This window comes from Eumetopias jubatus, unplaced genomic scaffold (assembly GCF_037043125.1).
Source record: "Eumetopias jubatus isolate StellerSeaLion01/CBP00866 unplaced genomic scaffold, mEumJub1_p1.0 scaffold_125, whole genome shotgun sequence".
Classification (NCBI taxonomy): domain Eukaryota; kingdom Metazoa; phylum Chordata; class Mammalia; order Carnivora; family Otariidae; genus Eumetopias; species Eumetopias jubatus.
Window position 1 is genome coordinate 289,619 of NW_028274931.1, and position 25,971 is coordinate 315,589.

General features: G+C 49.3%; 1 pseudogene; it reads left to right on the plus strand.

The window, feature by feature from the left end:
* Window positions 1-2,035: 2,035 nt before the first annotated feature.
* LOC148161580 (sodium channel protein type 10 subunit alpha-like) lies at window positions 2,036-25,647 on the plus strand (annotated as a pseudogene).
* The last annotated feature ends 324 nt before the right edge of the window (window positions 25,648-25,971 follow it).

Sequence of the window (25,971 nt, forward strand, 5' to 3'; positions counted from 1 at the left end):
TTCGGCGAAAATCACCTTGCTGAGGGTGGAAGCTTTCTGCTGTGTGCATGCGAGAGAGCCCTGCCGGGGAGTCCAACACCGTCCTCTGGGTGAGCCTCGGGCCGAGGCAGAAGCAGAACACGACTCCCCACTGGTTTCAGCAAGCCAGCCCTGCGGCCCCACTTCTGAAGGCAAGTCCAAATGCTAGCGTGCAGCTCGAAGCAGCCCCGGGAAGAGAAACCGTGCTTTAGCTACCGCCGACCTCCCCGGGGGAGAAAGAGGTGTCCGGTGTACCGTCGGTGAGAGCCTGGGGAACGTGTCCCATTTCGTACAAGCGAGGGAGAGAAGCAGGCCAGTGCGGAAGGCACCTCGCGGCTCGGCTCTTGCTACCTGAGGCTAACGCCAGCGCTCCAGAGGGGTTTGGAAGGCTCAGAGCGCAGCACTGCCTCGGGAGGAACGAGCCTGTAAGGAAGCCCAGCTTCCACACCCGTCGCCTCTGCCCAGGGTGGCCCCCTTTCCAACTGTGCTTGTGTGCCAACCTGGGGAGTGCGTCGCCGCCGAATTCCAAGGGAGAAAGACCCGCTGCGTCCAAGGCAACTCTCGACTCAACTCCTCTTTCGCGGAGCAGAGCCGTCCGCCCGCTGGGTGCGTTTCATCCTAAGTGCCATCCACCAAGCGCAGAGGAAGAAAACGGTTCCGCTTGGGGACGTAGCGCCTCGGCCAAAAACGCCCTTCCCGAGCGCAAACCTCATCTGCTGTGTGTGTGTTTGTGGAAGCAGGAGAAATGGGACCTAGACGTTACCCTGACTGAGAAAGAGGCCTGCAAGTAAGGCTGCTGTCGACTCCCCTCCTGGGTGAGGGGGTGAGCCCTGCTGTACCATGTGTGCCTGGATGCCTAGGTATCGGGCACTACCGGAAAGAATCCACGCTGTAGAGTTACCGTAGGGTAGCCTGTATTGCTGCTCTTGAAGCTGAAGGAATCAGTGTTCATGTAGGAGAGACCGGGGAACGGATCCCACCCGTGAAACCGACTGAGAAACAGGAGCGTGCGGAAGGCATCTCTCACGCACCTCTTGTTTGTTTCCTGAGTCTGGGCGTGTGGCCCCGTCTGTGCTTAGCCTGGCAGGTGTAAAGGCAGGCACCTCACTCGAGAAGACAATGCTGTAGAGAACCCGTCCTTCCTCTCCCGTCGCCTTTCTTCAGACTGGAGGCCTCCGGCAGGGAGGGAGCGTGCGAGTCCTGCAAGGGCCTCTGAAACCACATTCTGAGTGAGACTCAGGAGGGGTCAGAAGAAGGCAGAAGACGGCTCCCCTCTTGTTTTAGGAAGCCAGGCCTGTGGCCCCACATTGCCCAGGAAGCCTAACTGCTGGCGTACTAAGTCAAGAAAGAGCAGTGGAGAGGAACCGGCTTTTGGCGAGAGCATTGCTATCCCGGGCGGTGAAAGCACTTGCGGTGCGTGTCCTTGAGAGACTGGGAAAAGATCCCTTCAATCGCTGGGCGAGAGAAACGGCTTCGTGCAGAGGCACCTCTCGAATCAGCTCTAGTTTCAACGAAGCCAGCGCTCCTTCCGCCTGGGTCCTTGGAGGCCCGTGGCCGAAGCGCCTGCTTGGAAGGAACAACGCTGTGGGGAAACCATGCTTTAGCTCCTGCCGATCACTGGGTGGGAGTTAGTCATGAACCGTGCACTGTGGCTGGGAGACCGGGGAACGGCCTCCCTACGTAAAGCCGAGGAAGACAAAGGCCGGAGGCTGAGACGCCTCTCGACTCCGCTCTCGTTTCTGGGGCTAGTACCGTTGCCCCGTGTGTGCGGGTAGGCCGAAAGCCAAGCACCTACCTCGGAGGAACCACACTGTAGGAAGTCCGTGCTTCTGCGAAAATCTCCGTTCCTGAGGGTGGAATCTTTCTGCTGTGTGCGTGCGAGAGAGCCCTCCCCGGGAGTCCAACACCGTCCTCTGGGTGAGACTCGGGCTGAGGCAGAAGGTAGAACATGTCTCCCCACTGGTTTCAGCAAGCCAGCCCTGCGGCTCAACTTCTGCAGACAAGTCTAGTGGCTAGCATGCAGCTCGAAGCAGCACCCGGAAGAGAAACCGTGCTTCAGCTACCGCCGACCTACCCGCGGGAGAAAGCCGCGTACGGTGTACCGTCAGTGAGAGCCTGGGGAATGGGTCCCATTTCGTACAAGCGAGGGAGAGAAGCAGGACGGTGCGGAAGGCTCCTCTAGGATCGGCTCTTGCTACCTGAGGCTAACGCCACCGCTCCAGAGTGGTTTGGAAGGCTCAGAGCGCAGCACTGCCTCGGCAGGAACGAGCCTGTAAGGAAGCCCAGCTTCCACTCCCGTCGCCTCTGTCCAGGGTGGCCCCCTATTCAACTGTGCTTGTGTGCCATCCTGGGGAGTGTGTCGCAGCCGAATTCCAAGGGAGAAAGACCCGCTGCGTCCAAGACAACTCTCGACTCAACTCCTCTTTCGCGGAGCAGAGCCGTCCGCCCGCTGGGTGCTTTTCATCCTAAGTGCCATCCACCAAGCGCAGAGGAAGAAAACGGTTCCGCTTGGGGACCCAGCGCCTCGGCCAAGAAAGCCCTTCCCGAGCGCAAACCTCATCTGCTGTGTGTTTGTTTGTGGAAGCAGGAGAAATGGGACCTAGACGTTACCCTGACTGAGAAAGAGGCCTGCAAGCAAGGCTGCTCTCGACTCCCTTCTTGGGTGAGGAGTTGAGCCCTGCTGTACCCTGTGTGCCTGGATGCCTAGGTATACACCCTGCAACTACTGCAAAGAATCCAAACTGTGGAGTTACCGCACAGTAGCTAGCATTGCTGTTCCTGGAGCTGGAGGAATAGGACAGTGTTCGTGTAGGAGAGAACGGGGAACCGATCCCATCCGTGAAACCGAGTGAGAAAGAGAAGCGTGCAGACGGCAGCTCTCACTCACCTCGTGTTTTTTACATGAGGTTGGGCGTGTGGCCCCGTGTGTGCTTGGCCTGGCAGGCATAAAGACAGGCACCTCACTCGAGAAAACCACGCTGTAGAGAACCCGTCCTTCCTCTCCCGTCGCCCTTCTTCGGCCTGGAGGCCTCTGGCCGTGAGTGTGCGTGCGAGTCCTGCCACGGCCTTTGAAACCATATTCTGACTGCGACTGAGGACGGGGCAGAAGAAGGCAGAAGACGGCTCCCCTCTTGTTTCAGGAAGCCAGGCCTCGGCCTCACATTTCCCAGGAAGCCTAACTGCTGGCGTACTAATTCAAGAAAGAGCAGTGGAGAGGGACAGGGTTTTGGAGAGTGCATCGCTATAGCGGGCGGTGAAAGCACTTGCGGTGCGTGTCCTTGAGAGACTGGGAAAAGATCCCTTCAATCGTTGGGCAAGAGAAACGGCTTCGTGCTTGGGCAACTCCCGAATCAGCTCTAGTTTCAACGAACGCAGCGTTTGTCCCGCCTGGGTGCGTGGAGGCCCGAGCCGCAGGGGGCTCCCTGGAACGAACAACGCTGTGGGGAAACCGTGCTTTAGCTCCCGCCGTTCACTGGGTGGGAGGATGCCGTGTACCGTGCACTGTGGCTGGGAGCCCGGGGAACGGCCTCCCTACGTACAGCCGAGGGAGACAAAGGCCAGAGCCGGGGACGCCTCTCGACTCAGCTCTCGTTTCTGGGGCTAGTACCGTTGCCCCCTGTGTGCGGGCAGGCCGAAAGTCAACCACCTACCTCGGAGGAAACACACTGTAGGGAGTCCGTGCTTCGGCGAAAATCGCCGTTGCTGAGGGTGGAAGCTTTCTGCTGTGTGCGTGCGAGAGAGCCCTGTCGGGGAGTCCAACACCGTCCTCTGGGTGAGACTCGGGCCGAGGCAGGAGGCAGAACACGACTCCCCACTGTTTTCAGCAAGCCAGCCGTTCGGCCTCACTTCTGCCAACTCAGCTTTCATTTCTGCCCTTAGAGACTCTATGTTGCCATTAATTGATTTCTCCATTTAGCCATTGTCTTCACAATGGCTTGCCTGAATTCCATCTCCAACATCTTGGTTATATCTGCACCCATTTGTAAATCTGCAGCATAAGTCATAATCTCTGAGTCTTTTCTATTTGGGGGGTTTCTCCTCCTAGTCATTCTGTTGATGGGTGGTTGAGGGAATGTATAGAGTCCAATTTATTGACCAGAACCCAAGCAAGATGCACCTGTTTTCTAGGGACCTTAGGGTTGCTGGCCTCTTGTTTTCCCAGCCTTCTTCTGTGGGAGTGGCCTGCTGTGCAGTTACTCAGGCAACCCTGTTTGAGGGGAGTTGCCCTGTCCCCCTGTGGTGGGAGATGGGATCAGTGGAATCAGTTTTGCGGGCTTTTGTTCCCTGAGGGATTTCCCTGGTGGCTTTGCAGGTCTCTTCTGTGAGTCAGTGCAGAAAAGACCATTTCCAATCCCCTGCCTCAGAGCAGAGAGATCGCAGTCTGTTCTTCAGTGAGCTCTCCAGGCCACACTGTCTCCGTTTCTGTCCATGCTGCTATAAACTGCAGCGGCCTGGGTTGTCACCCCTTTGCAGCGCTCCCGGTCCTGCCTCCAGGTCAGTGCCCGTCTGTGCCCTTTGTGCTTCTAAAACCGCCAGCCACTCCCAGTTCGCACTCGTGACCTCACCACTCTGGGTTTCCACCCTGGGGCCTGCCCTAAAGTCCTTTCCCCGCCGCTACCGGTCTGTGAGTCTGTGCCCTGTCCCCAGCAAGTGAGGCTGTTGCTCACCAGCGGTGTAGGATCCCCCCGGCCCGGCACCCTCCTGCTGCCCTTTATGCTCTGATATCTGCCTGCAGAATCACAGCTCCCCGCTTCGTACCTTGAAACCAACGGCCTGCAATATTCTGTTTGTAGGGATCCAGATCCTCTTACATCTCAGGCTGATTTCGTGGATACTCAGAGTGGTCTGGTAGATATCCAGCTCAATTCTGGGGACCAGTTGAAATAGGGTCCCCTACTTCTCCGTCATCTTTCCTCCAACCGGCTTTTTGTATCTTTGCCTTTTCTTTGTAACTAAGCCATTAGTTCCATGAGTGGAACTTACTTTGGGATTCTTGGGGGACTTCAGATAGCCAAGGTTGCTACCGCTCTGACCTCTGGACAAGTAATAATGGTCATGGCTAACATCTATTGAGCCAAGCACTTCATGCCAAGTGTTATACAAGCATTCACCTATTTAGTCATCAAAAGCACTGAATAAAGTAGATTTTGCCTTCTCAATTTTGCAGGTGGGAAAAATGGAGACCAGGTTAAATTTATTTGCATAAAGCCACATAGCTTGTAAGGAATGGAGTCGAGAGTTAAACAGACATGGTTAGAGAAACTCTGGGCTCATGTCTTACAAGCATGTGTGTATGGATGCATGTACGTATGCTGCAGAGATTAGGTCCTTAGCTCTGGCAGACTATGAGGGTGCAAGATGTCTTCAAACTGAGAAGCAGTCAGCTGAGGATGGGCACAGGTGTCCAGATGGGACCCTCGCTCACTAGCAGGAGCAGCTGCAGCAAGTCGGGAGGTGTGAGGGCCACCTGGCTGCCACCTGGCAGCCAGGAGCCCAGGCTCTGGAATGTCCTCTGAGGACCTGGCTTCCCACGTGGGTGAGAAGTGGAAAGATGAGACTGCTGCCCAGGCCCCTGCAGAGGTAGGTATGTGAGCTTTCAGGAGAGGCTGAACAGCCTGCCAGACGCTGACTGGTGGGATGGTAGGGGCTGGCAGATGGGGTGGCTCGGGAAGCGGTATTTCAGACTGCAGTTGCCCACATAACCTCATGTCTCATCGTGAGTAGTGTTCAAGTCCATCCTAACCTCTGGGCTGGTCAGCACGATTTCAGTGGAAGGAAGGGGCGTTCAGCAGGATGGGGGGTAGGGGTTGATGAGGATGAGATCCTCCACCTCTCTGAGTCTCCTTGTCTTCATCTCTGAAACTGAATGGTAATGCCTACCTGGTAGGATTCTTTTGAAGCTTAAACGAGATGCTGCTTGTCAAGAGTGTTGTTCCTGCCTAAGATGGAATAAGTGCCCAGAAAGTGACGGCCAAGAAACAAGAGAACAAAAGACAATGCGCAGAGAAAGTGTGTTTCTGAGCCAGCAGGTGAAAGTCAGAGTCGCTCGGGGGTGAGGAGGTCTTCCCTGTGACTCCCCCCACCCCCACTCTCTTTTGTCCACACCCTTTTTTCCAGCCCAAAACATTCTGGTGCTCTGGAGAGGCAGTCTGTGTGAGTACTGTCCTGACAGCCTTACACAGACTGGGCAGGAAGCAAAACTGGGGTTTAGGAGTGTCTCACAAGAGCTAAAAGGAAACTTCGTGGTTTTATGACAAATCTTTGAAGAAAACACACTACAGGGAAGAGGCAACTAGAAAGATTTAGCATTGTTAACACCATGGCATTAAATTCAGGAATTGAACTTGACACCTGGCCTCTGAGTGCTGACGCTGTGACAGGCACCGGGCTGGGCAAAGATAAGGAAGACATCATTCATGCCCCAAGTTATCACGTCCTTCAGCTTGAGGAATGTCAGCCACTGGCTGTGTGCCCCTGGGCAGGGTCGACCACAGCAGTTGAGAGGAGAGGGTGGGCTGAGATGGGGTTGGGGGACCCTGGGGTGAACAGAAACCCCTTGGTTCCTGCTGGACGAGGATTGCCACCTTCTACACGTTTCCTTCTCATGTTTCCTTCAGAGCATTCTCAGGATTCCCCTGGCTAGTTGTCTCTACTCAGTTTTCAGTACACATCTGCTGGGTACTGGTTTGGTTTTGGTTTGGTTTGGTTTGGTTATTTTTTGTCCATGACCCTGGCCAGGCAGAGAAGGGCCTGACAGTGACAGATAGGGACCCATCCCACCATTTGGGTCCATTAGCTGAGCTATCAGGTTTACTAATATGAGAGCAGCTTCAACTCCTAATTGAATTCATCTGGAGACATTACAGGGCTGGAGCTGCCAGGAGGGCAACAGGGCCCCTGCCCCATTGCTTCGCGATTAAACACTCAAGTCCAGTAAATGCTGCGAGTCTTTATCTGTGTAATTATGCTGTCTTGGGCCCTTGCCAGCACTCCATCGGGGGCCTGGAGGTTTAAAGCCTCCCACTGTTAAAACTCTGGGGCTCCATAGAGAGCATCACTGTCTGGGCCTCAGGTGGTGAGGCACCAAACACACAACGATCCCTGTGGGGGGGGATCCAGCCCGACGGGCTCTCCCTGCATCTCGGAGCCCAGGGCGAGAGTAAGGAAACAAGCCTATAAAGAATCCAAGCTTCAACTCATGTAGCATCTCACATGCCACAGGGTGGCAACATTTTCAACTGTGTTTGTGTGCCAACCTGGGGAATTGGTCCCAGCAGAATTCCAAGGGAGAAATAGCATGGGCCCAAGGCATCTCTCAACTCAACTCTTGTTTCGTGAAGCTAGGTCGTCTGCCCCATGTGTGCGTGTCGTCCTAAGTGCCATCCACTTACCCAAAGGAAAAAATCTGTAGAGACCCCGTGCCTCAGCAAAGAGCGCCCTTCCTGAGCACGAAATTCATCTGCTGTGTATTTCTGTGAAAGCATGAGAAATGGGACGTAAATGTAACTCTGACTGAAAAACAGACCTGTAATGAAGGCTGCTTTCGAATCACCTCATATTTTAGAGGGTTAGCACTGCTGTGCCCTGCATGCCTAGATGCCTAGGTACCAGGCCACTAACACAAAGAATCAATGCTGCAGAGTTACTGGCTTTAGCTAACATTGCGGCTCTTGAAGCAGGAGGAAATGTACAGTGTACATCTGTGAGAGATAGGGGAAAGGGTCCCATACGGGAAATCGAGGGAGAAACTGGGTCATGCAGGAGGCAGGTGTCAACTCACCTCTTGTTTCATGAGGCTAATACCGTTGCCCCGTGTATGCGTGCAAGCCTAAAACCACCCACCTAACTCGAAGAGAAAAACTGTAGAGAATCCGTGCTTCACCTTAAAAAGCCTTTCCTGGGATCGGAAGCATTTTGTTGTGTGCAGGCATGAGAGCACTGCAAGTGAGTCCCAAACCTAAATCCGACTGAGGTTCATGCCACGGCAGAAGGCAGAACACGACTCCCCACTTGTTTCATGAAGCTAGCACTGTGGCCCCGCTTTTGCAGGGAACTCTAATTGCTAGCATACTAACTCAAAGCAACAACAATGCAGAGAAACCGTGCTTTAACTACTGTCGACCTCTCTGAGGGAGGATGCAGTTTACGGGGTACCGTGTGTGAGAGCCTGGGGAACGGGTTCCATACCAAAGGCGAATGAGAAAAGGTCAGTGCAGAAGGCACATCTGGACTCAGCTCTTGCTACCTAAAGCTAACACTACTGCTCCATGTGTGCTTGGAACGCTCAGTGCTCAACAGTGACTTGGAAGAAACAAGCCTGTAAAGAATCCAAGCTTCAACTCACGTCACCTCTCCACAGGGTGGCAACATTTTCAACTGTGCTTGTGTGCCAACCTGGGGAATGGGTCCCAGCAGAACTCTGAGGGAGAAATAACCATGCGCCCAAGGCACCTCTCGACTCAACTCTTGTTTCCTGAAGCTAGGTCGTCTGCCCCATGTGTATGTGTAGTCCTAAGTGCCATCCACCTAACACATAGGAACAAAACATTAGAGACCCCGAGCCTCAGCAAAGAGCATCCTTCCTGAGAGCGAACTACAGCTGCTGTGTGTTTTTGTGAAAGCATGAGAAATGGGACGTAAATGTAACTCTGACTGAGAAACAGACCAGTGAGGAAGGCTGCTCTTGACTCACCTCATGTTTTAGGGGGTTAGCACTGCTGTACCCTGTGTGCCTAGATGCCTAGGTACCAGGCCACTAACACAAAGAGTCAATGCAGTAGAGTTACTGGCTTTAGCTCACATTTGGTTCCTGAAGCGGGAGGAAATGTACACTGTACGTCTGTGAGACACCGGGGAAAGGGTCCCATACGTGAAATCGAGGGAGAAACAGGGACGCGCAGGAGGCAGCTGTCAACTCACCTCTTGCTTCATGAGGCTAATACCGTTGCCCCGTGTGTGCGTGCAGGCCTAAAGCCAGCCACCTAACTCGGAGAAACAAACTGAAGAGAATCCGTGCTTCACCTTAAAAAGCCTTTGCTGAGATTGAAAGTATTTTGTTGTGTGCATGCGTGAGACCAAGGCAAGTGAGTCCCAAACCTAAATCCAAGGGGGCTCAGGCCGCAGCAGAAGACAGAACACAACTCCCCTCTTGTTTCAGGAAGCTAGCACTGCGGCCCCACTCTTGCGTGCAAGTCTAATTGCTAGCGTACCTACTCTGCGAAACAGCACTGTAGAGGGACCATGTTTTAGATTCCATCACTGTTCCAGAGGGTGGAAACGCGTTCAGTGTGTGTGCGTGAGAGCCTGGGACACGATCCCATAAATCACTGGGCGAGAGAAACACCTTCATGCAGAAGCACCTCTCAAATCAGCTCTAGTTTCACGAGGCTAGCACTCCTCCTGCATGTGCGTGCGGACCTAAGTTCCAGGCACCTCCCTCAAAGGAACAACACTGTAGAGAAACGGTGCTTTAGCTACCACTGATGTCTCGATGGGAGGAAGCAGTATACTGTGTACTGTGGGTGAGAGCCTGGGGGACGGCTTCCCTACGAAAACCCGAGGGAGAAAAAGGCCGGTGCCGAAGACACCTCTCGACTCAGCTCTTTTGTCTGAGGCTAGTACCGTTGTCCCGTGTGTGCGTGCAGGCCCAAAGCCAACCACCTAACTCGAAGGAACCACACAGTAGAGAATCCGAGCTTCAGCTAAAATAGCTGTTCTTGAGGGTGGAAGCATTTTGCTGTGGGCATGCATGAGAGCACTGCAAGTGAGTCCAAAACCATTTTCTGAGTGAGACTCAGGCCACAGCAGAAGGCAGAACAAGACTCCCCACTTGTTTCATGAAGCTACCACTGCGGCCGCACTTTGGCATGGATGTCTAATTGCTAGCGTTCTAACTCGAAGCAACAACAGTGTAGAGAAACCGTTCTTTAGCTACCTTCGACCTCCCTGAGGGAGGAAGCCATTTCCAGGGTACCGTGGTTGAGAGCCCTGGGAACGGGTTCCATACGTAAAAGTGAGGGAGAAATACGCCAGTGCTGAAGGCACCTCTCGACTGAGCTCTTGCTACCTGAAGCTAACACTACTGCTCCATGTGTGTTTGGAACACTCAGTGCTCTTCACTGACTTGGAAGAATCCCACCTTCAACTCACGTCGCCTCTCCACAGGGTGGCAACATTTTCAACTGTGCTTGTGTGCTAACCTGGGGAATGGGTCCCAGCAGAATTCCAAGGGAGAAATAAGCATGGGCCCAAGGCACCTCTCGACTGAACTCTTGTTTCCTGAAGCTAGGTCGTCTGCACCCTGTGTGTGCGTAGTCCTAACTGCCATCCACTTAACACAAAGGAACAAAACTGTAGAGACCCCCTGCCTCAGCAAAGAGCGCCCACCTGAGCGCGAACTTCATCTGTTGTGTGTTTTTGTGAAAGCATGAGAAATGCGACCTCAACGTTACTCTGAGCGTGAAACAGGCCTCTAAGGAGGCTGCCCTCGACCAACCTGCTGTTTTAGGATGTTAGCACTGCTGTACCCTCTGTGTCTGGATGCCTAGGTGCCAGGATACTAAGTCAAAGAATCAAATCTGTAGAGTTACTGAACTTTAGCAGCTAACATTGCTGTTCTTGAAACTGGAAGAATTTCGTGTTCGTGTACGAGAGACCGGGGAAAGGGTCCCATACGTGAAATCGAGTGAGAAACTGGATCGTGCAGAAGGCAGCTCTCACTCACCTCTTGTTTCATGAGGCTAGTCGCGTGGCCTGGTGTGTGCATGCAGGCGTAAAGCCAGCCACCTCACTCGAAAAGACAACACTGTAGAGAACCCGTTCTTCAGCTTAAATAGTCTTTCCTGAGAGTGGAAGCACTTTGTCCTGAGCGTGCATGAGAGCACTGCAAGGGAGTCCGGAGCCATATTCTGAGTGAGACTCAAGGCGTCACCTCCACCTTGGCTTCACTGTCTTCCTCACGATAGAATGTTCCCAAGCCAGGTCCTTGAATTACTGGGGGGACAAGGGGCTGCTAATTTGTCCCCCTCTCCTACTGAAAATTAGGTTTTGCTTTCCTCCATCACAGACTCAAAGAAGACATCCTATCTTCAAAAACAAAAATGGACTTTAAAAATTCACTTGTACCTTCACAAACACTAGGAACTTATGATTGAAATCATTTGAAATTTGTTTTATTTTATCTCTAGGTTGCTGCTTTACAAATAAGCAAGTTTGTGAATATGGATTTCGATTTTCACTGATTCTTGACCGAGGCATACTTTGAACTATATTTTTAAAAAGCCCTTTTAAAATAGCATTAAAGGAGAATAATTAAGGTTCTAGAAGTCTGTATGTCCCAGCACAACACACACACACTCAACACCCCTAAGAGAGCGTGTGTGTACTGTAAGTTCATCCATCCCCTCAATCCCGGGAAAAGATCCTAAAACCTGCCCAGAATGTTTAGGGAGAAGATCTAAACCCATCTTCAGCTGTCCAGTGCCTCTCAGTCTTCTGAGTTATTGTCTTAATTAACCGACTTCTCTTGCTACCTCCAAAGGCCACTGGCTCATGAAGCAGACTAAGTGAGTGTAGACAGAAGTGGGATCCAGCATGAAGGTTTCCAGATCCTTTTGCATTTCCCCCCAGGTGGTGGTAGATGCCCTGGTGGGTGCCATCCCATCCATCATGAATGTCCTCCTCGTCTACCTCATCTTCAGCATCATTGGTGTGATCTTCTTTGAGGGGAAGTTTGGGCAGTGTATCTAGAAAACCAATGGATACTTTTCTCTTGTGCCTCTGTCTATTGTGAATATAATATCTGACTATAAAGATCAGAAGCACGGTGGCAGCTTCTTCTAGGTCAATGTGAAAGTCAACTTTGATAATGTTGCGATCAGTTACCTAACACTTCTGCAGGTGGTAAGTCTGGAGATTAACCATGTCTCTTCCTTTGGCTACTTGATAATGTGGATGGTCTGGTGTCTTCCAGAAGTTGCTTTGTAGAGACTTTGCAAGGGCTAGCAATCAGTGTGAGCTGAAGTCACTACTTATTCCTACAGACTAGCATGAGGCTAAAAGCAATGTCACAGTGGTACAGTTAGACAAGTGTGGGCTGGCAGCACAGAATAAAGGGATGACCCTGCAGTGCAATTGTATCAGGTGATGATTTAGAATTCACTATTTGTACAAAATAGACACGATATAGCCCCCTGTTCAGTCCTCTACTGCAGATCCTCTCCTAGACAGTAACAATTGTATTCCAGGTCTATTATAATGATAGAAAGTGTTGGTGGTGATGACAGGCAAACACATTCACACACCCATTCTTTCATCCATACCTTGCCCTCATCCAATCAGGTGTTGATGCAATTGCTGATACATTTGTCACGCACTTACCCACACCTTCCTACATCCCACTGTTTGTTCATGATTGGTTCAACAAATACTCCCTGAGTAGCTGTGGTGGGCCAGGTGCTGTGCTTCGCCCTTGCAGGTATAGAGGACTGCCTCCAGGGGGCCCGTGATATGAGAAAAACAGACAAGTGAATCAAAACGGAGTTCGGTGTAGATAATGCGCAGACACTGAGTGGCCTCTGCTCCTTGTTTCCAGGCAACCTCTAAAGGCTGGATGGACACCGTGTATGCAGCTTTGGATGCCCGAGATGTGAGTCCAGCCTGCCGTGCCTTCTGCCTTCCCCTCGGTGCATTCCACTCACATCAGTCTATTTGAAATGGGCTGAAGGTGGCTTTGGTACCAGATAAGGCAGTCCCCCAACAGCCTGGTCTTATCCCTCCCTGGAGCAGTGTCCAGCTGGCCCTCTATTGAATGTTGAAGCCAACCTCACCTTTTCCCTTACAGGCACACTCCCTGGGCTTTTCAAGTTCTCCCGCTCACCATTGAGGAAAATGTCAGATAACCTCTCCAGGATTGTGTGTAAGGACACTCCCTGGGCAGAGGCAGGAGCAGGGTGGTGGCTACAACAAGGGTATTATCATGGTAGCCGGGGGGAGGAGATGGACGCTGCTGAGGACAGACCCTTTGCTGCTGTGGCAGAGCTGATGCCCTGCCCCAATTCCCTTGGCCCACCTCTTGAGGTCACTCTGGTGCTGTGCTTCTGATTCTCTGAGACTTGACTTTCTTCAGGGTCAGAGTTTGCTCAGCAGCCCCTCCCCTAAGGGCAGGGGATTGAATGTTCATAGGGACAACCCTCACAGGTGAGTCTCGGGAGTCTGCAGATAAATGCTCCAGCTTCCCAATCCCTTAGAGGTACAATTCTGAGGTGCATTCTACACAGTTCATTGGAGAACCCCAACAGGATGGAATACCAGTTGCCCCCCAGTGATGGGCTGCTTATCAACACCCCCTTTGGCTTTTCTCCTGCTTACCTTCCCCCTCCCTCAGTCCTGCTTCCTGACTCCCGAACAAACCACCCTCCCACACCCAGGTTCTTGTCTCAGGGATGAACACAAACATACACCCACCTGCTCCCCATGCCTCACCTTGTCTGTTCACAGGTGAACTTGCAGCCCAAGTGGGGAGACAAGGTGTACATGTACTTATACTTCATTATCTTCATCATTTTTGGTGGCTTCTTCACATTCAGTCTCTTTGTTGGGGTCATAATTGACAACTACAATCAACAGAAAAAAAAAAAAGATAAGTGGGGCTCAGGTGTTCCCGTGAATCTTCCACTCCCTGTCCCCTGACTTCATGACTAAAGAAAACACTATTCCTAGCCCTCGTGTCTCACCAGGAGCCCAGTTTTGGCCTTTAACACCAATACCCACCTTTGCACCCTGATTGCAGCCCTTACCCCTGCCTGGTGTCGTGGGGCTGCTGCTGGAAGAGCTGCATTTCTCTGTGTCAACAATATCCCTGCTTCTGTCTGGGTCCCCTTCCACTCTCCCAGAGTGCCCAGGTCTTCCCAGCTGGAACCAGGTGTGCGGGGTGTGTCTCAGGGGACCCTTGGGAAACATCAACAGGGAAAGAAAGGGCTCCAGCACTTGCTGCCTCTGTCTGGAGCTCTGACCCCCAGAAGCACCAAGTCAGGAGGCCTCAGCAAGGGCCAGAGCTCCAGTATTGGCAGAATCCCAACCCTCCTTGGGATGGGGAGAAAGACCTATGCCTCCATGGATGCTGACTCTGATGAATAGGAACCGAATCCTAGATAACCTCTCACGTTTACATTAAAATGTTAGGGCATTAAAGGTGTAAAATGCTTTCTTGTTACCCTCTATTAATCCTTTCATTTAACACCCTCCATTCCTCTGAGGTAGATGAAGCACCCCTTTAGACTAATGTAGGCTGAAATCCAGAGGAAAAAACAGGGTCCTATGGATAAGTCACATGGATAAGGGCCCAGCATTGGTTTTGGCATCATACAAACCTGGGCTTGCATTCCCAACTCAACCACTTGCTAGGTGGCTGACCCTGGCAATTTCTAAAAACTCTCTGCACCTCAGCTTTCTCATCCATTCAGTGGAGTTAATAATACCTACTCATAGGATTCTGGTGAGAGGAAAGTAAAAGCCTGTTCAAGAAGGACCTAGTTTAGAGGTGCCTGGGGGGCTCAGCTGGTTAAGTGTCTGACTTCAGCTCAGGTCATGATCCTGGGGTCCTGGGATCAAGCTGCCACCTTGGGCTCCCCACTCGGTGGAGAGTCTGCTTCTCCCTCTCCCTCTGCCCCTCCCCCCTGCTTGTGTGCTCTCTCTCTCTCTCTCTTTCTCTCACTCGTTTTCCCTCTCTCAAATAAATAAAATATTTTAAAAAATAAAAGAAGCAACTAGTTTAAGACTGAGCTATTATACTAATATAATTCAAAATAAATGTCAAATGGCATGGGTCTTCCCACCTATAGGAAGTCCTTGGCCAGAGTTCTGGGCATAAGAAGTGGGCAGCCCTTTTCTGCCCCAGAGGGACTCAGCAAGACAGCTGTGAAGTGCTGGTCAATGTCATCAGCACCCTAGAGGGCTTTGAGACCATTCAAGCAATCCCTTCTCCCATTTTATAGATGAGGCAACTGAGTACGACCTTGCCAGGGAGTTGGCCATGTTAGGTGATAGAATGAGATAAACCAGGGTTGAAGTTGGGTGGGGGTATTATATTTGCTGACTCCTTGCTCAGGATTTTCAGTGTTGCCCTACCCAGTGCTCCCAAACCTCTGCCCCTGCCCCACTGAGATGTCTCTCCCTGGAAGCTCTCTGTATCCACAGATTTTCTTAAAATCTCCTCTCAAATCCCAGAGATCTCAGCCCATTTCCCGAGCATTTGCAGTGATCTCAGTTATACAAACATGCTATGGAAATGCGAAGAATTCACATTATGCTAGGGAGTGAAAGGTGGGGGGTTGAATGAAGGAGGTCTAGAGGGTCCTCAAAAAAAACCCAAAGCTAAAGGAGGAAGGCATTTTTGATGTTGGAAGTTCTGGCATTGTAATAGCAGAGGGCAATGCAAATTGGATCAAGAGTTCTCCAAAGACCCTTGGATAAGGCAGTAACTGTCCTTAGCTCCTCCTCTCCAGGAAGAGGTTAACGGTTTGGATCTCAAGGTCTTTGCTGCAGAAGGAGGCCCTGAGGGAAGCTCTTGTCCCTGGCAGGAACTATGATTCCAGAAGCCCAGTGGTTTTGACTAAAATGATCAGGCTGGTTGCAAGGCTCCGATTTAAAATGATATTTACCTTCTCCTTAGGTTCCACTCCCAAGTTCTTCCCACCCTCTGCCCATGCAGTACCTCTGGGTTCCTGCAGGAGAGAAATAAACAGGCTTTGTGCCAGAGACTCAGGCAGGGAGTCAGAGCTGGGGCTCATTCCCACCCACTCTGTCACTGGTTGTGGCACCTGGGCTGGACACTGCTTGATTCTGTCCTTGACATGTCTTTCTTCAGAGAAGGGAGAAGGTAGAGATGTTCTTCTTCTCCAGCATGCTCTGATTTTGGTACTCCAGGGGGTTCTTGTTGCTTTAAAAACAGTGGTGTGTTTTATCCTCTCCTGTACTTAGGGGGCCAGGACATCTTCATGACAGAGGGGCAAAAGAAGTACTACAATGCCATGAAGAAGCTGGGCTCCAAGAAGCCCCAGAAGCCCATCCCATGACCTCTGGTGAGCCCCAGAGCTTCCCTGAAGCAGAATGTGTCTGGAAATCCAACCGATAGCTTATTCCAATGGTGGGTAAGGGTTGGCCAGCACTCTGTGAAGGGGGAAATCTAGATTGAATTTGGGGATGATGTAATGAGAGTTCCCAGTCCCAAGGAATGAGAAGTCTAAAAGAAGGAACTTTGGTCTTCCAAATATCTCCCACAGGTACTCCAAATAGACCTGTTTAGGGAAGTACTGAGTTCTGCAAACAGTTTAGGGTTCAATCACAGGATTGGGAGCAGGTTAGGCTAAATGATACTAAATGTGGTAAGAGCCCTGAAATGAAGCATTTGTGTGGTTATGCATCATGATCTAGGTTGCAGGCTCACCCTAAATTCCACCCCATGCCTACAGTAGACAGATGGGAAATGGCCAAAACCCAGGCCCCTGGGATCCTGGTCCCCATCACGGTCATGGTAAATAGGAGCCAAAAGTTATCCCATTGTTGTGTTTAAAGATTGACCAAAACTTTAAGAAAAAAGAAAAAGAAGAAGATAACAGGAGAGGAAGAAAAGGGGAGTATGTCAGAGGGGGAGACGAACCATGAGAGATGATGAACTCTGAAAAACAAACTGAGGGTTCTAGAGGGGAGGGGGGTAGGGGGATGGGTTAGCCTGGTGATGGGTATTGAGGAGGGCACGTTCTGCATGGAGCACTGGGTGTTATGAACAGACAATGAATCATGGAACACTGCACCAAAAACTAATGATGTAATATATGGTGATTAACATAACAATAAAAAAAAAGATTGACCAAAACTTAGAGCTATACTCCACTTCAATTCCTTTATTCACAAAAACCCTAAGAGACATGGCCTTTTATTCCCCGATGAAATGCAACACTCAAACCATACATATTATCACCTCAGTTCTTCTCAGTCCTCCACCAGAAGATAGAAAATGTCAAACCTCTAGTTGGCTTCCGTTGAGAGTGGATGAACAGGTTTGAGAGTGGGAGTATTGTTATGTAGGAAATGTACAATGAAACTTCTTCCAAGAATTTCTGAGCCATCAGAATGGAACTGGCATCTTGTCCGTTTACATAACCTTTCTGTGGTTAAGATGCAGTATCTGTGAAGAAAACTACAGGTGCTTATGCCATTAGACTCCCCCCCACCACCACCACCACCACCATCAGGGCAAAGCCTAAGGACCTGCAACAAAGGAGAGGAACTTTCCCTAGAATTAAGGAGACATATATTCTATTGGCCAAGGCATTAGGATTTCTAAATCAAGGCATGGGGTTTGTATAAGTTACTAAAAACATCATAAGCACATAGTCTTGAAAACATTTATGGGAGAAAAAAAATGCTATGACCTTTGGATATACTTTCCTTGGAAACAGTGGTCATAAATGTATCCCTATGGTCAATTCTGATAAGAAGTGTTATAATGAGGGGTGATAGGATGTTCAGACCTCTGTAGGGGCAGAGATTTCCTTCCAAATCCCCCATCAAATCAAGATATCTGGGGTTGAGTGAGCCTTAAGCCTCAGGGAGTACCCCTCTGTCAGCCAGTCCAATGGGCAGGAACAAGCTCAGAATTAAAAGATGTAGGTAAATGGGCTAAGCCCAACCAATCAGCATCAAGTCAGAGGAGGAGGAGCCTGAGACTTACAGAGAAACAAGCAGCTGAGTCCCTGCTGGCCTTCACTTGGTGGCTGGACTGATGCTCAATCTACACTTGAACCAGATGGTAAGGAGTCTGTGCTAGGGACATCCCTTGGCAAAATCATGACAATTGTTAGTACCTTGTCCTACACACTGCTCAGTCTCTCTATAACATCTCAGATTCTCCCCTTTTATCAACTAATCCCACAGGCCACCATAGCTTCCTCCTCTCAAGGAGGACAATTTCACTGGGATAGGATGAGCTGCATTTCAAAAAGGGACCCTGGAGAGGACACTATCTTAATACAAAGGTAGGAACCTAATGTTGAAATTCCAGGCACTACAGTCAGAGTGGAAGCCAATGGTTGGGCAGGAAGACCTATGACAAAATCACCATTTCTCCTAATCAAGCCATAACCAAGACCTTCCAAGGTTGGCAATGGGGGAGGCTCGCCACATGGATAAGGGAAGTGAGACCTCACAGCCCAACTGTGTTTCTGAGATTCATCATCCCTTTGGATGGGAAGGGGGTGAATTACTAATTAACTATCGATACTGTCCTAGCTTTAGTGGAGGAATGTGGCTCTCTCCTTAATACTCTGTTCCAAGCATAGCCCTTTGTTCCCCTTATCATAGCCGAGGCAAGTCTGGAACATTTAACCAAGACTTTGAAGTCTTAGGGGTTCCAAAGGGGAAATCAGCAGAGCGGGGGCCCAAGCAGTAACGGCATTTGGCTGATCTCCAGGGTCCACAAGTCTTGGCCCATCCTTGCTCCTGGCCAGCATCCATATGGCAGACAACATCTTGGCACCCACCACCCAGTGGGACAAGCCTGATCATCTGGCTTCCTCAAAGTCCAGAGCCAAGAAAGAAACACAAGCAAAAAGAGAAATCCCCACTCCTACCTAAGATTCACCTTCCCAGATCCAGCTCTCTTTTCATTAGATTATTGGCCCTGGAATGCTCATCTTCTTCCCTTAGCAGTCCCAACAGGTTAAGCTGGGCACATAAGCTGAGCATTGATACAGGAGTTCTGATCCACAGGTGCATGGGTGCCATTTCACAGCAGGGTCAACCTGGGATACACACACACACACACACACACACACACACACACACACACTCACACTCCTCCTCACCACTGGCAAAGCTCAAGTTCTAAATTGTATGCTTCTTCCATAGGAAAGACTACAGCTTCCACAAGACTGGGAAATTTTATTCTATAACATTCCCTGCTATAGAAATTACTAAAAGCAGGTTTCACATACTTCACTTTATAGGAAAATAGGCTCTAGGATATCACATCATCACTTCATCATCTCTGAGAGCACTGAGAGTTGCAAAGAAGTGAACCCTGCCCACAGGTTAAGCCAAGAGCAGCCAGCAACCTGCTCCATTCCCCAGCATCCAAATATCCAGGGCAAACTCAATGCCTACAACTTAGTGATGTTGTCACCTGCTCTGTTTAATTAGAAGTTGTGTGGTCATAAATGGCCCTTTATTTTTTCACCATGTTCAGTGATGAAATGGAAGTTATTAGTGGCTCTTCAATCCCTCTCCCACTCCAGAAAAGACACGGGCCAGCAGTTATGCCCAGAGCCAGACCCACTTGGGTCTGATTCTTTGCTCTAACCCACAGGGTAGCAACCTCTACCCAACAGAAACAGAAAGCAAGACCCAGCCTCTGTCACAGCCCTTCTCCCCCATGTCTGCTTTGCAGGTCCTGTGAGCTCCCTGATGAGACTCATGACAGGGTCCTCTCTGCCTCCACTCATGCAGAGTCCGGCACATAGTATACATTCAGTAAGTGCCTGTTGTATAGAATAGAGTGGCCTTCTAATTTTATTTGAGGTGTGAGTAATTCAGAGCTGTCCATTCTGTCATCCATTCATTAATCTATTTATTGAGCATCTACTGCATGCCATTGGGGATACTCGGCAGACACTGGGGATAGAGCAGTGAGCAACACATACAAAGTTCCTGCCCTTGAAGAGACTATAATCCTGTGACATAGGAAAAAAAATGGGTGTTATACGCAAACAATGAATCATGGAACACTACATCAAAAAGTAATGATGTACTTAATGGTGACTAACATAACATAATTAAAAAATATATTTAAAAAATTAGTGAAAATCGCACATGTACCAATTCACAGGGTGCAGAGATTCCTAAGAGAGAAGGAATGGGGTGAAGAGCAAAGGGTGCCTAGGACTGAGCCTTGAGGTACTCTAACATCTAAGGGTTGCATAAAGAAGACTCAAAACAGAATATCCAGAAAGGCAAGAAAAGAACCAGGGAAGTAAGGCATGACGGAGACTAAGAAAGGAGAGTTTCAAGGTGGCAGGTGTGGCAAGCAATGCCAAACAAGTGTCCTTGGATTTACATTCTGGATGTCATTGGTGATCTTAACGAGAACCATCTCAGTGGCAGGATGGGGACAAAAGCCATTTGGAGGTGAAGTGGGGAGTGAGGGGGAACAGTGATTGCACAACATGCCTTCAAGAATTTGGCTGTGAAAGTGGGGGGAGAAGTAGTGTGGTAGCTGGAGGGAGATGTAAGGTTCAGGAAGATTTTTTTTTTCTTTAAGCTAGGAACAGCTAGGTCATGAGAGATTTAGCTAAGGAACCAAGAGGTAGTAGCCAAGAGTGGAAGTCAGGCCAAAAGCCTCACTCCTCAGTAATGAAGCCGAAGGACCAGGAGGTTGGTAAGTGGCAGCAATGAAGAAGAGATGAAGGTAAACTACCTAGATGACACAAGCTTCAAAGGAGGAAGGGTTTTGCAAGATTCAGGAGGAGCAAAGGTCTGGAAGTTACAGTGGGAAACAAGAAGGACTCCAGGCCTACCCTCTTGCCCTGGAGTACTTGGGGTGGGGGAGAATGAGCAGCCACTGAATTTGCAGTTCTTGAACTCATCCTCTGCAGGCACTATGGGAACACAATGTTAAATAAGACATGGCCAGGGCGCCTGGGTGGCTCAGTCGGTTAAGCGACTGCCTTCCACTCAGGTCATGATCCTGGGGTCCTGGGATCGAGCCCCACGTCTGGCTTCCTGCTTGGTGGAGAACCTACTTCTCCCTCTCCCTCTGCCTACTTGTGCTCTCTGTCTCTCTGTCAAATAAATAAATAAAATCTTTAAATAAATAAATAAGACATGGCCCCATCCTCAAGGAGCTCGCTATCTAGTAGAGAAGAAGCGAAGCACACAGGAAATGCTAGAACTCAAGGCGGACTACGAAGCCTGTGAGAGGAGAGAGGAAATAGGCAATGTGGTGTGATGTGATAGGTGATTAGGGAGATCTCCCTGGAAGGGGCTTAAGAAAAATGGATCACTCAGGACTATTGGGATTTAGATAGCCAGGAGATGGGATGGGAACAGCTCGAAAATGGTGCACCAGTGAGACAAAAGTGCCTGGTGACTTCAAGGGGGTGGGAAAGGCAACAAGGACTTGAATTGAGGCATTGAAGAAGAATCAACTAAGAATAAGATTTTGGAAGGAGTAAGGACAGGACTTGGCTTCTGTTTGGATGTGGTGTGAGGAAGACAACAGACAGATTTTAGAAAGCCATCTATGGAGAATGCAGCCTCTCCAGATGCCTCTTGTATGTTGGCCAGAAAGGCCCTGATGGACCATCTCTTGTTTTCTCAGAACAAGTACCAGGGCTTTGTCTTTGACATTGTGCCAGACAAGCTTTCGACATTGTCATAATGGTCCTCATCTGCCTCAACATGATCACCATGATGGTGGAGACTGATGAACAGAGCGAAGAAAAGACAAAAATCCTTAACAAAATCAATCAGTTCTTCATGGGTAAGTGTGTCATGAAGATGTTTGCCTTGCAGCATCACTACTTCACCAAAGGCTGGAATGTGTTTAACTTGATTGTCATGGTCCTCTCGATTGGGAGTAAGTGGGCTTACAGGTGGTGGGGAAGCCCAGACTCTGCTTGGGGTTGTTTGGGCTGTTTTTTTGTTTTGTTTTGTTTTGTTTTGTTTTGTTTTGTTTCCAAAACCAAGAGGACAACAAACGTTTTTAATATACATTACATGTTAGAGGAGCCCAGTATTTGCTGCTTTCCAAAAGCGGCAGATTTAAAATGCCCCTGTCCTCTCTGTGAAATGGAGAGTTTCCATTGGCATTTTCCATGCTGTCACAAAGTGTTTTTAGGCACCTACTGTGTGCATAGCCCATTGCCTGAACTTTGGGGCTGATGGGGACAGTCAGGCACTTCTCCAGAGAATATAAGATGATGGAACTTCCAGAGGGCCTTCTCTTGATGGTCTTCAAAGAGGAGAATGGGTGGTACGATGTGAGGTGAGTCATTAAATACTTTCTGGAAAAGGAGATGGTTGCCAGAAGAGTGAGCAAAGACTATGAGTGTTCAGAGGAGATTCTTAAGTCAAAGATCTGCAGTTAAATCATTATATAACTGTCCACTTAGGGAATGTGAGTGATAGACAAGTCAAAGATCAATGCCAAGAGATCAATGCTCTTAGGGCCTAGTCTGGGTGTTTGAATGATAGGCCCAGTATTTGGGGGCCAACGAGTGTTCAGAGAAAACGCATAAGGTCAGAAACGCAAGTGGGGAATGGAGCCACCACAGTTGAGTGCTTGCTGACTTCTGAGGACTGGGCTGGGCTCCTTGGGAGCCTTCACAATGGCTCCCTGAAGGAGTGTTATTATCTTCATTTTATACATTTAAAATTGAGCCTTACAGATTAAGAAAGTTATGCAAAGTCATACAGTCTGTAAAGGGTAGAGCTGAATTTAGACCAGGCTAATGTCCTTCTAATGAACTAGCTGCCTCCTACCAACAACCAAGAGAATGTCCTTAGCCTTCTTGTGGTTGAGGCACAGTTTAGCCTTACAAAGGCCAAATGACAGTGCACCAGGTTTACTTTGCATTACAAATATATCCTGACCTGTTATATCATGACCTGCTTAATTTTCATGTCAGAACATTGCTGTAGATTTAATTTTCCATTGATTTACCATCAAGAGCTAACAGCATCTAAATACAACTTGGCAGCACTTCATCCATCTCCCCACCCTGGTGCTGAAACACAGCCTTGGGTTGTGTTTATTTGTTTGGGAGCTTTACGTTTATTTTTGTTTTCTGTTTTGTTTTGTTTTCCTGTTGCTGCTGGTTTTTTGTGGGAGGTTTGTTTTGTTCGTTTGCTTTCCAAGTGAGAAACTCTAAAGGTCACTTTCAGTTTACAGTAGAGAAGAGAGCTTGCTTATGTGACTTCCCTTAACAACACTATAGAAATAAAATATACTCAAAGTACTCCATTCTATGATGGGGACACCTTAACTACCAGTGCCTATGACCTGCACAGCAACACCATCCACTGGTTAGAAATCAGTCATAGAGACAGCTGGAAAACAAGTGAAAGAACCCACCTCTTCCTCCTTCTGCCCTCCCCCTCTCATTTTCTTCCTTCCCACTTGCAAGACATGGATTGAGTATCTAATTGTTACAAGTATGAAGACTCATACTACCTTGAAGTATTATGTAGACTGGCTGGCTGGCTGGCAGAATCTTAGTAGGTTATATAGACACATACCCCACGCTGTGGAAAAATATCCCAGTTAAACTTGCTTTAGGAGAGGGGCTTTCATAAAGATTTTATAATACAATATTATAACTACTTCCCAAATCTCTTCCTGTTTCCTTCCTCCTTCCAGCACAATACTGTGACCACCCATATTCATATGACAAAAGGCAGGTAGGGGAAGAGCGTCAAGGGAACCCTGGCAAGGAGAGAGAGCTTGCCACTACACTCACCATTTGTCCTGAGAGATTTTGAATCCTGTCTGACCTAAAGGCTTCATCTAATCTTTTGCGGTCCCAATAGACATCCACGGCCCCAAGATCAAGCTTCACAAATTTTCAAGTTAGATATCATATAGGGAGACTTTTACATTCTTCATCTTTCCAACTCTGTTCATAGTTGGGGGGTGGGAGGGCCATAACTGACACTAAACAAGCCCATCTCCAGGCCCTAACATAGAGTTCAAACACAGCCGGAGATGAAAGAAACAAATAAAAGCCATTATGCAGACAGCTGGCCATTCAAAACCTGTCTACTTTAGCTGTCAGCAAGTTGCCCGACTCTTCAGACCACCTTATAATTAACACCAGGCTCTGTACAATGATCCACAGGACCATGTACAGGAACTGAGTCAATCTTCACAATGGGAGATGGGGAGATGAATCACAGGGGATCCTGGCCTTCACAGAGCACAGGACCAGGAAAAGGTGGACGAAAAGGCCTGTCCCAAGGCTGAATTCTCAGGGAAGAGTAGGGCCTGTGTCATAGAGAGAACCACACAAAGGCTGTGTACGTGTGGAAAAATGTGTAGTCGCTTCCAGTTAACCTAGGCTGCGGAAGATAGGGCTTTGACCATGGAGGCTGACTAAGAAGAAGACATTCCGGGTAGAGAGAAAGAAAGATAAGAACAGGGTGGGAAGCGTGGGTCTTACTTGAGAGAGAAAAACTTATGCAATGAGCACGTGCTGAGCCCCTACTTTATGCCAGCCACTGTGCAAGGTTCAGAAGGCCCAGAGTCCTTGAATACAAATACTCACATGGAGATCCATACAGAGCAGAGATGGGACAGGGATTGCAGCCAGCTTTGTCAGGGCTCATGCTTGCAAGTACTGATTAGATCATTCCCCCCTCTTCTAAAGGCCTGTATTTTCTGCGATTCTTACCTCACTTGAAAATTACTTCTCCCAGTGCTCTTCCGAGTCATCCACCTGGCCCAGATTGGTCACATCCTCAGGCTGATACAAGCAGCCAAGGGAATCCGCACACTGCTCTTTGCCCTCATGATGCCCCTGCCTGCTCTCTTCAACATAGGACTGCTGCTCTTCCTTGTCATGTTCATCTACTCCATCTTTGGCATAGTCAGCTTCCCCCATGTAAGCGGGGAGGCTGGCATCAACAACACGTTCAACTTCCCAGACCTTCGCCAACAGCATGCTGTGCCTCTTCCAGACCACCACACCAGCTGGCTGGGATGGGCTCCTCAGCCCTATCTTCAACACAGGATCCCCTTTCTGTGACTCCAATCTGCCCAACAGCAATGGCTCCTGGGGGAACTGTGGGAACCCAGCCATGGGCATCCTTTTCTTCACCACGTACATCATCATCTCCTTCCTCATCGTGGACAACATGTACATTGCCATGATTCTGGAGAACCTCAATGTGGCCACGCAGGGGGGTAGCGAACCTTTGAGTGAGGATGACTTTGACATGTTCTATGAGACCTGGGAAAAGTTTGACCCAGAGGCCACTCAGTTTATTACATTTTCTCCCCTCTCAGACTTTGCAGACACCCTTTCAGGGCCCTGCAAATCCCAAAACCCAGTCGGAATATATTAATCCAGATGGACCTACCCTTGGTCCCTGGAGATAAGATTCACTGGACATTCTTTTTGCCTTCACTAGAAATGTTCTCAGAGAATCTGGGGAGTTGGATTCTCTGAAGGCAAATATGGAAGAGAAGTTTATGGCAACTAATGTTTCAAAAACATCCTATGAACCAATAGCAACCACCCTGCAGTGGAAGCAGGAAGATATTTCAGCTACTGTCATTCAAAAGGCCTATCAGAGCTATGTGTTACACCACTCCATGACAATCTCCAACCCCCCCAGGTGTGCCCAGGGCTGAGGAGGAGGCTGTGTCACCCCTAGGTGAAGGCTTTATTGTATTCATGGCAAATGAAAATTGCACACTCCCAGACAAATCTGAAACTGCATCTACCACATCTTTCCCACCATCCTACGACAGTGTCACTAGAGGCCTTAGTGATCGAGTCAACATGAGCACATCTAGTTCAGTGCAGAATGAATTATGAAGCTGTCAGTAAGAAAGCAACTGCCCTTGGGCCCTAGGGAAGACACTCCAGCATGGACCTAACCAGTCCTGATGTGACCTTCAGCTCTGTGATAACTCTTTCCCACTAAAGGTGGCACCCAGTTACCACCTCATCAATGCATGCCACCAGTCACAGTGTCAGAACTGGGCAGAGAATGCATTTGGTGCCCACCTTTGGAGAAGCCCTCAAAACCAATAGGAGTCAGAAGCCAAGAGCATCTACACTGTGACAACCATTTGAATTTCATTATCAGGTGATGTATTCTCTTACTTGCCAGAAAATGTCCTTGGTCCTTTTATTTTAATTGTGACCAGAGCTTCCATTTACTCTGATAAACTTC